This window comes from Arvicola amphibius, chromosome 7, assembly GCF_903992535.2.
Source record: "Arvicola amphibius chromosome 7, mArvAmp1.2, whole genome shotgun sequence".
In the NCBI taxonomy this organism is placed as follows: Eukaryota; Metazoa; Chordata; class Mammalia; order Rodentia; family Cricetidae; genus Arvicola; species Arvicola amphibius.
Window position 1 is genome coordinate 30310697 of NC_052053.1, and position 13923 is coordinate 30324619.

The window sequence follows — 13923 nt, forward strand, 5'->3', positions numbered from 1 at the left end:
TCAGGATCCAACTACTGCAACTTAGTGGAGGCGAAACAAAACAAAACTAGACTCATTTATGGTGGAGGCATTGTTCAATACAGAACAAGAGGATGCAGGCATCCTTTCTGATATGAACATTGTCAGGTACACATGGAACTGTGTAGAGGAGAGAGGGGGCATAGGTCCCATTGGTCCAGTTGGTTGTCTTCAGCTAAAATAGCTACACATTTTTACACAAAGTCTAAAAATATTCTGTTAAGACTTCCAAACTATGGTTCAATATAGCTAACATATTTCATGTAAAAACTGCATCCTGTGGCTTAAAAAAAAATGGCTTTAGAAATCTTTTTTGGTATAGTCACTTATTTAGAAAGAATTCTCAGAAGAACAAAGCAGAGGGGAAGCCAGAGGCTCCTACGTGAGTGAACACTCTTAAGAGCATGGGCATCATGGAATAGCTGGCTGAAAGCTTTGGGAGCACAGACATTTACTGAATATGTTTGTAACTCATCCCTGTTGTCAGGAACTAAAGGAAATAAAAGCACTGTTCCAACCCAGCACTGGGGAGCTTCCATGCCTACATCTAAGTCAGACTTGCAAAAAACAAAACAGAACAGAACTTGTTTCTCAACAGTCTATGTTACCAAAGAAAGGGAGCTGGGGAGAGGAAAAATTCTGCTGACCTTGACTGCTTCTCTGGCTTGGCAGTAATGTCCCTTCTGGTCAGCTCTCAGTCACTTTAAATTATTGAAGACATTGGTCTATCTTTGCTCTGACTTCTGGCTCTGGCGTACATAATCTGCCTACTATGTGCACAGTCCTTTCAATTTATTGGTGACTGCAATCGAGAACTTTTTAAATACTGAAAGGTGGTCTTCAAACTCGGAGTGAGACTTTGTGTCTCTCTCAGGTGTATTAATCTTTTCCCAGAAGCAGTTGCTTAGAAGATTCTAGTCTTACAGAGAGGATGTTTTGAGTGTGAACTGGAAAATAGGCCTGGGGAATGGGTATATGGGAAGCAAGCTTTAAATGACCTCCTTCTTGAAGACCCTTGAAGCTCTCCATGTGCTTTATCTTCTTCTGGGTAGGTTATTTTGACATCAACAATGGTTCAAACCATACGGTCTTCATTTTGGCCATTTTTCCATTCATTCACCAGGTGTTTCGTGAGTCCCTCCAGGTACGCTCAGCGCTTTGCTGAGTTGAGCACCTAGTGCAATTAAAACTCACTCTCTGATGGAGAGTCGGGGGGAATTCATAAGGAAATGTAGTCAAGGTGGACAGGCAGGTAGATCACATCACGATGGGCTGATCCACACTGGCATGAACTGAGTCATGGGTGCCCGGCTGCTGGTAATAAACACTTCTGTGAGTAGCCAGCTCACCTGCTAACCCACATTCACCATGCTGTAATTCAGTGTGCAGGATGAATTCTTAGTGCACCCTAATGGCGAGGCTCCATTTAATGACAGCAGAAGAGCAATGACCTATTGCTAGTCATCACTGCATCCTTCACACAATGACCAAAATTTTAGTAGCTTGTTCGAGACTCACTAGGAGACAGTCCTCCTCAGTTAAGCCTGGACACACCCCAAAGAGCCATCGGTTATATAATGTACTGGCCTTGTACCTGGAACTTTCTCCTGTAGAATCTTAAATCGCTGAATAAAAATTAAAGTTGGCATAAATCCATAGGATCCTATTACAAAATTGAAATTATTTCTAAGGCATTGGTACAATATAAATTAATTATAGGCATCCTTTCTTTGAAAGTAGAGGCTTCATTATTTAGTGTTGAAGTATATATTTTGTGACATTCTAAAAATATAATTCTGAGCAATCTCACACCATTCACCCATGCTCCAAAACAAGTATATGCGGTAAGTGAAGAACCATCTAATCCGTGTTTGGGTGTAGTGACTGGTCGTCTACAGGGCCATTTGGAAGACCCAAGAGTTAGAACTCAGGCAAGCAGTGGGGAAAACACTACAGTTCCAATGCTCTTCCACAGTACCGTCACTGGCAGTAATCTGTGAGTACGGTGTGGTGTCGGGATAGCCACAGAGTTGTTGTGTGAGCCAGAGGATGTGGTTGCATCTCTTCTGGCCTCCTTAGCTCTTCATCCTCCCTAAACTTCCCTCTGGTTCACACCTGTCAGCCTGTGGCCTCCCTTCTTTCATCCTTATCTTGTCCCTGCTTCTTGAGAGGTGGGAACATTATAAGATGATGGAAGGAGCCCCACCAATGGTTAATATTCACGGCCTCTACACCCCAGGGTTCCTGGAACCGTGCAAGAACTAAGGAATTCCATAGCAATAATAATTCTGGAATCCAACCAAACTGGACGCTGTGGATACCAGCATTGAAATAAAAACTGGGATAGAGAAAGATTTGACCTTGACGGCTGGAAATCTTTTGCTTTGTGCCGAATGGTTGGTGGGGATGAGGAGTAGCGATGGGGCCGTCAGATGCATTAACCATATGCTGATTGCGTGATCCTTATTTCGAGGAATCCAGTTAGAGGAGGACTCTGCCTCATTCAGTTTTATTTTCTACAAGGCATGTCCTCAATAAATTGCCATCTGACATATTGAGGAGTACCTGAGAGGGAGCTACTTCTCTATACAGGGTATTCACACAATCAGAGAATAGGGAAGGAAATAGAAAACCCGAGTCAGTTCAAACAACATAGTGGCTCCCATGGAACTGACAGTCACCTGGGCGGTTTAAGTAAGTGCCACCAGTGGGCTGAGGTGCTGTGTGCCACCATCAGGGTTCTGCAGTGAGAGCTTTCCCCTCTTAAGACACTGTTGTGTACTTCCTGACTACTGTATACTTCTTTCCTTGGTCTTGCCTTCCTAATATGCAACTCATCCATTCATCCTAATCTCTATTAACTTATTCTCTAAGACTCATCATCATCATCATTGTCATCATCGTTGTTGTTATATAATCATGAGTTATTATTCATCATTCATAATTAAACCTAGCCTTTCAAAACAAGGCCAAAAGCAATCAGCCAACATGACCTTTATTATGTTTTAAAATGGTCTAAAATAAAGAAAAAAAACTGAGCTGGACTTTCTTGGTCAGCTTCTGGTAACAACTTCCTCAGTTTGTGGACAGGTTAAATTCTCTTCTTCCTAGACAGCAGATGCTCTAGGGTAGTTTGAGATTCCCAGCACTTAGCTGGCGACTGTAGCTGAGTCATCACTGCATCCCGAAACCTGCTGCAGTAGGCTGCAAGCTTATGAACGAATGAATGACTTGAACTAGTAAAACGAAGGATGCATCCAGGACTGTCCAGTCCTGATCTGCTTCTCTCTAGCACTCAGCATCTGATGTTCTCTCTGTGGTGCCCCAGCAGCTTATTAGACCCGGAAATCCTCTAAGGAGAAGGGAAAACGTAGGAAAGGCTGGTGCCCACGTGACTATCTGCTCTGCACCTGACCCACCTCAGTACTCCCTCTCCACCCCAGTCCCATACATACGTCATATTAGCGCTTATCAACTGCGGTGGTCTGGAGGTGTCCCCAAAAGTTTATGCTGGGGATTTGATTGTGGCGTGGTGCTGTTGTGCTATGGGTCTTTTGGGAGGGGTTTGGTTGAACTGCTCAGGTAGTTACATTAATAAATAGTACAAGAATGGCTTCCAGGAGTGGGTTCACTGGTGGTGCTTTTCTGACATGGGAGAAGACAAAATTTGTCTGCTTTCCTTCTGGCTTCTTCTTTGTGAAATGCACCAGGTATTGGTACCTTGATTCTAGATTTCTAAGCCCCAAGAACTAGGAAAAACAAATTTCTGTTCTTTGTGAGTATGAATTACTCATTCTTGTACACTCTGTTATTATTTATATCCATCACGAAGGGACTCAACAGTACGTAAACACATTTCTGAACTTTTACCTTTCGCTGCCTTCTTGTGCGACTATAGGATTTGTATACCACTATTCTAACCTGTAACTTCATTACTATCATTATTTTAAACCCTTCACAAGTTTTTCAGGCCTCCACATGAACAGTGTCGAGACAGGAGGTATGACAAATCACTGGTGGGGGAGATTCCTTTATTTTTTACGTCATCAGTCAGTGGGTGACCTGTTAAAAACTCAAGCTGCAGGCATGCAGTCTGACCTCTCTTCTGACCATTCTTCGTATACCCAGCCACACAAATTCTCTTTCTGCATTTTCCTTCTCTCCACATAGCATTCATTGAATACAACTCTTCAGACAGAAGTGTAGCGTGTTAAGTAAGCAAAAGCAAGCAAGCTCAAGGTATTGTAGATGGCTCAATAAGGGCTTTCCAGATCATGCCCATCGTTGGATGGAATTGAAACACGAATGCTGCCTTCTGTGGTGGAGGAGACTGGCTCTTGACCCTGCTAACAAGCTTGGGCCCCGCAGAGCCATAACTCATTATGAAAGTCGTGTAGGCGGAGTCACAGTCAGCCAGTGGGGGGTGACACCAGAGGCTCAGGCTGGAGGAGTGAGAGAGAGTGGTGAAGATGTCACGCTGGTGGCTTTGAATATGAAAAACAAAGGCTAGGAAAACGACAGAATTTGAAAAGACACAGTTACCTCTTAGGAACTGGAAAAGTCAAGAAAAGAAATTTTCCCCTGAGCTGGCAGAAGGACAGTACACTTCTCTGTTTTGATGTTTGGGGTTTTGTTGGTATTATTTGTTTTTCATTTTTTAAACGTAAGCTGATGAATTTGCATTGTTTTAAAATGCTCAGATGGTGGTCTACTGGAGTCCACACAGCTACAGCAAACCCACCCTTTTCTTCTGCCCCTTAATTCTGGTTTCTTTAGAGTAAGAGATGGTGGCCTTTGGCCATGGAATTGCCTCTAAAACTCCAGGCCACTCATAAAAACAGTGTACCTGCCATTCCTGAGTGTCACAGATCTGATTGGCTCTCTATCCCCAGCCGCTGGCCGCCTGATCTCTAATGTGCCATTCTTGACAAGCATGCCCCTCACTGCATAGCCCCTGATGCCCTCTAAATTCCTTTGGAGTAGGTGTTACTCCCGGCCCTGCTCCTGAGAAGCAAAGATCATCTGAGGGAAACAGCCCATGTTCTGGCTGAAGAAAATCTTCAGACATGTTCATCCGATGTTTATCCTATCATAACTAAGATCATTCTTGTGTGATGTTTGGAGAGCTGAACACGTGAACAGCTAGAGATAGCAGGACACTTGGTCTAGGCATGTAGAGTACATGTTAGACATGCAAAGTGGTAAGTGATGGAGCAGAAAAGGGACAATCAGAGGGGAAAATAGATATTGTGGAGTAACTCAGTTTTCCTAGAAGAGTAGAAATTTTATAGAAAAGGGAGATATCAAAGGTCAGCAGTTCAGGGATATTTAAACCTTTATTACTTTTAATTAGTTCCATTAAGAAATTAAACTCTATTAAAATCTGTAAGCCTTTTTTTACTTAAAATTTGCCTAAATCCATACATTCAAATACCCATCATGTTAGTTCCAAGTTTAAGTAGTCCATTGTCTTGATTGGATATTCATCCATGGATGCGGTTTCTGGCGTAGGGATTCTTTTTTCTGATTTGTTTGTTTATAAAGAACATGGAAACCAGTTTCATTCCAGGACTTGCCCATGGTCACCAAACTCACAGACAATGAATCTCAGGCTTTGGAATTGCACATAGCTCTTCTCCAGGATGCTGGCGGTAAAGGAGGTCCAGTCACAATGAGCAGCCATCTGATGGGACTTGGGTGCTGAGCTCCCTAATGTCTAGATGTGGTCCCACTGGCAAAACAGAGGGATCTTTCCGAGAGTGGAAAGTAAAGACAATGAGAGCAGTTATTGGCACGATGCCTTTTGCTGCTGTAAACCCAGACATTTGTGTGGCCAGCAGATCCTCTCTGAGTACTTCCTGTGTCTCAGACACTGCGTTCTGTGCAGGGAAACAGAGAGAAATTAGGTCCTTCTTTTGTCCTTATGGGTGACAGTCTGAGTGAGAAGGAGACTGAGCGAAGATGACAATTTAGATGATAAATAATTCTAGCAGCTGTTAGCAGAATCCTCTCGCGCATTTCTGTTGACATTCTCTTCTCATGCCCCAAATCTTGAGGATTCTTGGACATGTTACAGAACAAATAAAATGAGAGAAGTTTTTACTTGGTTAATACATATTTTCCCTCTGTAAGACTATGGACATTTACCTGTGGGAGGGACCCCCTACAAGACCTCAAGTGGCCATCAGAAACCAAAGATAATACCAAACTCTTGAGATAGACTTGATTTATCACAGTTGCCAAAATAAAATTTATAAAGCAAGCACATAAAGAGATCAACAATAAGAAATAATAGCAGAACAATTATAATAGTATACTGTAATAAAATTGCCAGTATCAGCACTTTAGCCCTTTGCAACCAGTATTCAATAAAATAAATATTTCTTGGTTACAAAGATATTTTCACAGTCAGTTTGCAAAGCAACATAGACACAAGTGATTCGGGGTGGGTGGCGTATACAACTCAGATGAGCTGAACGGAGCAATAATTCCCATGTCAACTGGGACGGAGCTGGACAGCGTGAGATTTCATCAGTGACTCAATGCCATTTAAAACTTAGAAAAGTGTTTATGTCTCAACTTGTGGTTAGCTATATATAATCCTGTTTATGAAAGAAATGTGCCTGTGTTTTAAATACAAACTCAGATTTTCTCTGAGGTAAAACGAAGGAGACCAGGGAATGGTGGAGTATGCCTTTAGTCCCGACACACAAAGCAGAGGCAGAGAGAGGCAGATGGATCTCTGTGAGTTTGAGGCTAGCCTGATAAACACAGCAAGCTCCAGGCCAGTCATGGTTATATTGTGAAACCTTACTCCAAATACAAAATACTGCAGTGTTCTCCTGATGCCATAAATGGTGGCAGGAAGGTATTGATGGTCATAGTCTGTACTCAACGGAGCAAAGCATTTTCTTCATGACAAACATGAGAGCCTGCATCTATGCTGATGAAGAAAGGAGAATACTTGTATATATGATAGAAGCCACTGAAACTAAAAGCAACCTAAGGGTGATGGCTGAAGTGTGCTAAAGGATAGAAGTCAGATGTTCCAGCCAACCCTTAGTCCCGTGAGAAGGGCCACGTGATGATGTCATTCCTTCTCAAACAAAGCCATCTTTCCAGGGCAAATTTTTAGTCCCCACCACAGGATCTGTTCAATAGCTTCCAGCAGAACATTTACCACCTGCCCTAAAGCTTTGCATGAGGATAGTGGGCAATTCCTTTAATACTGATTTAATGAGGAAGTGGCTGTCCAGAACAATGAATCACATCTACTCTTTTTTTTTAAAATCTTTTCTTTTTACTGTTTTTACAGCCCATACATTTTTCTCCACTCCTCTCCTTTCCTCTCCTCTCCTCTTCTACCCTCTCCCGTGACCCCCACATTCCCAATTTACTCAAAAGATCTTCTCTTTTTCTCCTTCCTGTGTAAATCCATGCATGTTTCTCTTAGGGTTCTCTTTGTTGACTAGGTTCTCTGGAGTTGTGGACTGTAGGCTGGTTTTTCTTTGCTTTATGTCTAAAAGTCACTTATGAGTGAGTATATATTATATTTGTCTTTCTGGGTCTGGGTTACCTCACTCAATATGTTTTTTCTCTAGATCTATCCATCTGCCTACAAATTTCAAGATGTCATTGTTTTTAACGCTGAGTAGTACTCCATTGTGTAAATGTAATGCATTTTCTTTATACATTCTTTGGTTGAGGGTTAGTTGTTTCCAGGTTCTACTTGCTACAAATAATGCTGCTATAAACACAGTTGAACACATGTCCTTGTGGTATGATTGAGCATCTTTTGGGTATATTACCCTAAAGTGGTATTGCTGGGTCTTGAAGTAGGTTGTTTCCTAATTTTTAGGGAAATCACCATACTGATTTCCAAAGTGACTGTACAAGTTTGCACTCCCACCAGCAACGGAGGAGTGTTCCCTTTCCCGTACATCCTCTCCAGCATAAGTTGTCATCAGTGTTTTTGATCTTGGCCATTCTGACAGATGTAAGATGAAATCTCAGAGTTGTTTTGATTTGCATTTCTCTGATGGCTATAGATGTCAAAAGAACAATACTCAACTTCAAATAAAAAAAATGCAGGATAGCCAAAATGATCCTGTACAATAAAGGAACGTCTGGAGGCATCACCGATTCCTGACTTAAAACTCTACTATAGAGCTACAGTAATGAAAACAGCCTGGTATTGGCATAAAAACACAGAGGAGGACCAATGGAATTGAATCAAAGACCCAGATATCAGTCTTATGAACACTTGATTTTTGACAAAAAAGCTAAAAGTATAAAATGGAAGAAAAATGGTGTGAGCATAACTGGATAGCAACATGTAAAAGAATGTAAATAGATCCATATCTATCACCATGCACAAATGAATCAAAGACCTCAACATAAAATCAACCACACTGAACCTGATAGAAGAGAAAGTGAGAAGTACACTTAAACACATTGGCACAGGAGATCACTTCCTAAATATAACCCCAGTAACACAAACACTGAGAGCAACATTTGATAAATTGGACCTCCTGAAACTGAGAAGCTTCTTTAAGGCAAAGGACATAGTCAATGAGACAAAACACAGCCTACAGAACGGGAAAAGATCTTCACCAACCCCACATCAGAAAGAGACTTGTTCTTTAAAATATAACAAAAAATCAAGAAACTTGACATCAAAAGAACAAATAATCCAAAAAAAAATCACCTCTGTTCTGAAAGGAGCATTCAGAGTTGTCAGATCATTCTTCCAGGCTCCGTAGGTCTGAAAACAGATGGCAAAGGAGAGTCCCAAAATCCAAGAAAAAAAAATAAATCTGACTGTTCTCCCTCTCATATCTTGGTTGAAACCTTAGAGAGGTGGGAGGAAAGACCCTGTCAGCTGTCAATATTGAAACACCTTTCTTAGAGCCTCCTGGCATGGCTGCAGTCCCATAACGCGACAGAACAGGCTGTGGGGAAGGTAGAGAAATGATAGCAGTTCACGACAACAGACGAAACTGTAAAGGATGAGTTTCCAGACAATGGACCCCTGACACGCTATTTTTTTTTCTCAACCTACTAAAGTGCTTTCCACAATTAGATACTGTAATGGAAAGTCTTAATTGCGTACTTGATGGGATGAGGCGTCAGCCTAAGAGACGCGCCTCAGTACATGTCTGTTAGAGCCTTTCCAGGGAGGAGTAACTGGGGGCCGAGGGGAATACGTGCCCTGGAAGTCGGCGGCACTTTAGCGCTTCCAAACTGGCAGTTCCAGAACACAGTCTTGTGCCTGTTGCCAGAACTTTGTCCCGAAAGTATCTCGCAGTCACTGATTTTGATGTCAGACTCGGAAGACCAGCTGCTCTCAGGGAGTCCCAGACCTCCAGCAGCAGGGTGGGACCGCTGAGGCATCCGGCTCTGGGGACTGAGAGGCTACTGAATTCTCTGTAGATGCCGACGAGATGGCTATTGTTGGGCTACCCAGCCATTTGCCTGCAAGCCAATATTAAACCTCCCTTTATAAGGCGCACATCTATGGCTTCCGTTCCTCTAAAAAGTACTGTCAAATACAGATGCCGAGAAATTCTTTTTTTGGTAGACAACTTATGCATAGACTTTTTTAAATTAAATTTTACTGGCATTATCAGCAAGGTTGTTTCTCATAAAACTGGGAATAAACATGTATAATTGCAACAATTTATTTTATTGCTGTTTCATGGAGAATGGTGGGTGTAACTGGAGAAGGAATGGATGGGATGGCCCCCACTACCCATCTCAGTACAACGACAGAAGCTGACCTGAAACTGGGCCTTCATCACCGTTACAAAGAAGCACATGCAGGGACCATTAGGCCCAGCAGCCTCCCCACCTCCTCTCCTCAGCACAGGCTCTCCTCATGCCACAGTCTTCTTCCCATCCTCCTCACTGTAGTCTCTGCTCCAGCTACAGAAGTTTCTTGAAACTCTTCAAGCTCATGAGGCACATGACTCATGGCTTACTAGTCCTTCTTAACAGAGCTTCCAAGTGGATCGTAATTGGTGTCCTAAAGTTGTAGGCCATTATTCTATAGAATGGAATTCTTTACATGCTATGATAGCCATAGTGTAGATTTCTTTCCCCTCTCGAATAAAATAATAAAGTTTTAATGTACGCTCTACATTCCTTGGCTTAATAGAGAGACAAAGAAAGGCCCTGTCTCATTGTCTCCCTGTCTCTGACATCCGCATCTACTGTTTCTTCTGCTGTTAGCACTATTTGGTTTTCCTGTGGTTGGCCAGATCTATGTGGCAAACTCAAGCTGCTAGCTCAAATTTCAACATTACTTTGATTAGTCCAGATAGTTTCCCATTGTCCATACAATTTGATTAAATGTTCTTGTTATTTGACTCTATGAGGCATCTCACACCATGAAGTGTATCCCAAGGTATTGAATGTACATGTAATTGTCTTATTTACCCTTCTAACTAAGTTTCTGGCATGATTCTTACAAGCATAAGGCCCTCAATAGACATATATGTATTAAGTGAGTAAGGATTTTTTAAAATTCTCTCTTCCAATAGCAACCCACTTAAATAGAAAGGAATGGCACAGCATGGCTTTGTTCATCCAAAGCTAAGAGAAGGAAACTTAGTTTAAAACATCTGATATCCAAACACAGGATTTAGGGAAAGGATACAGGGATAATTACAAAAACAGAATAGGTAATATAATTAATTATACGTGAAAAATAAACAAATAACCTAGGATGTTTTTAATATAGCAAGCAGTTATGTTTAAACTATGGAAAGTCTTGGGATGGAGTGGTGGTGAGGACAAAAATCTCTGGAAGGACCTTTTATCCTGTAAACTTTTCACATGGCCTCACTGATACCTAGTCTGATGCCAGAATCAGGTCTCTTACATAAGGGGAGACTGCAAGGGTCAAGAGTAGACCTCATTGTGGGACAGCTAGGGGACATGGAGATATTCTACATGTGAAGAGTAGCTTCATTCTTGACCTCATGTGATTCGTGTGAATTTGGGGTAAGACAATGAAGTAAGGATACTTGCTGTTAAAGGAGGCTCATGGAACTTGGGTTGACTGACCCACTGTCTATTCCACTGTCAGGGAGTCTGGTCAACATCTTTCCTTAGTGAATTATTAATAGAGGCTCACAGAAGATGCAGTTGAAATACAATTGGCCTTAAAGAAAAGCTTGCTAATGGAAATGCCTGAGAATCAGAAAGGACATTGAGGGAAGAGGTGGACTCTAAACTTTACCTGTCCAGAGCTGAGGTTCATGAAGCCTTTCAAAGTCTGGTCCCTTCTAGCCCTCAGGTGACTGCACCACGTCCTGGACTAGGAACATCTCCTTCCTCCCCCACCCCCCGGCCCCTCCCCGCCATTGTTCTCATGGGAAAATAGCATGAAGACATTTTTCATTTGTTTGTTTCCTTCCCCCTTCACAACTGTGTGTAGTTCCTGTAGCTGCCAGCAAGACACTCTAGGAGACAACTGGAAACGTTTAGAGGTGGAAGACTTCACAGTGTGGATTAATCTTTCCTTGTCTTCCCATCCCCACCTCCAATCTCGCCCAACCCCGCAGACAAACATGCCCCAAACAAGTCTACCCGAAACCACGAGGACCTCATGGTTGAGTAACAGATAATTACACAGTAGTGAGTTCTCTTCTGGCTAGCTTGCCTATCATTTCTGATCCTGTCTGCTTCTCTCTCACTGTCTGAGGGCCTTGTTCTTTTTGGCCAACGTCACTGCTTCTGTTACTATGAATAACCCTCTCTAATTACACTTCTCCAGATAGCCTTCTCAGTCTTGGGCACTGCCGAGGCCACACAATTCAGAGATCCCTTTTGACAAAGGTTTTTTTTTTTTTTTTTTTTTTAACTTTTTCAATCTTTTTAGATTCAAATGTTTTCACAATAAAAGTAATTTAAATTCTTAAGAAGCCTAATTTCTAAATCTGAACTCCTTTGTGAAATTTTCCAAAATTTGTCATGTGTGTTGTTTAAAAATAAAACATGGAATAGTAAAATAAACGAGGGTAGATGTTATAGCCAGAACATAAGTCAGCATCTGTGTATTATGTTTAATCAATACATATTTGTATAATAAGCAAAAAAAAATACTCTATGCCCTCAAAGATGAAAGCGTTCTTCGTGTAAAACATGCTTGGGCAATTTAGTGTGCACTGTATAAATAAGAACCATTGGATTACATTACAGCATAGAGTCCTATTGGGTGTTTGGCATCCCTTTCTACGGAGGTAGATAGGAATTCCTGGAATTTCTGGTCCTATCTTCTTGTGGTGACCAAAGTAAAAGAATAAAGCAGACAGGCAAAACATGACCCATCTGTTAAAAGTATCAGTTAATTTGCATGGCAACTTACAAGGGATTTAGATCCTCACTGACGTCATCTAGTAGAGCACAGTGTATCTCGATGGAGCTGCCACGCAGGCTTGAGTTGGAAGGACTGTGTCACTGGGCTCGGTTCTTACCATCTCTCTCATGGTCGCAGGATGACAGCTTAGTGGGATGAATGATGTAGAAGTGGATTTGCCTACCTTTCCTTTTTACCTCCTTTTGCCTTCTGAGTAACTTAGCTTGGTAGAAACTGGTAACTAACCCTCTTTCTTAAGGAACGGCTCTATCTGATCTTGGTGAAGAATCAAGGTGAATCTTCCAGGAGACAAGGTTGATTGCTTGCACGTATAGTAAGATAAGAGTCACTAAAGACAATCCTGACTTTTAAAACGTTTATTTCATGTTTAGGTGTTTGATGTGTATGCATGTGAATGTATATGTGTGTATGTGAGCGCGCATGCATGTGTGGGAGTATGCATGTGTGCATACGTGCGTGTGTATGCACATGTATGTGCATGCGTGTGTGTTGTTGTCTGTGCATGGGTTTAGAAACGTGAGCTTGGAGCTGCAGGCCGTTGTGAACCAACTGATGTGAGCGCTGGGGACAGTCCTCTGGAATTCAGTAAATGTTTTTAACTTTGGAGTCATTTCCTCGGTTCCCTGACTTTTTCTTTGTTTCAGATGTCTATATCTAGGTATAAAATTAGTCCAGGGGAATATTTTCACAGTATTTAAGTGTTTTTTCAAACTGGGACTGTCTGCCACTCTGGGCGATCAGAAAGAATGCCTTTGGAGAACACCGTCATCTCAAACTGTCTCGCTGTGCGGAGCCCACTTTATAAAATCCAGCATCTCTGTGGCAGCTCCACCTTATTCCAGGTTTCTTATCTAAGTGGTCTTTGCAGTTGATTTAGACTAAAGTCTAAAGCATTCTGAAGTAAGAGACTGTGATTTCTGAAAATTGATGAGTCCCGATTTAGGATTTCAAAGTGCCTGGGGACTTTGGAGAGAATCAGTTTGGGACTCTTGACACCTAACTGTATCTGTAAGAACAGAGACACAAGGGAACTTTCAGGGTGTGCAAAGCTAGCACAGAGCTGCTCTGTGCTCCTCTGCTGGAAACCTAAGTTGTAGACTCCATCCTTCTCTTGGGAAAACAAGAAGAACGCAAAGTCCCCTGTGACCCCAGTGTGACATGTGTCATGCTGTCCTCTGTGTCTCCCACCCTTGCCCAAGATGTCAACTTTGCCTCTTTTCTCATTTCATTTTCCCCACTCGCCGCTCCCAGCACACACATAGCTCATTTTTTATTGCCTTTATTCACCCAGTCAGTTTTGGCACTTGGCAGTGAATCAGGACTTGAATGACAGAACCATTTGCTCTTGGGACAGAGGTCTTATGGGCTATATCCCCACGCTGATGTTATAAACCCCCTTCCTCACCATCAGCATCATAGCCCTCAGCATCTCCCCCCCCCCACCCCGACACAGCGGTTTAACTGCATCTGAAGCTCTGGCCGCAGGTATCACTTCTCTCCTTTGTTGTCTTATTTTCTTCTGA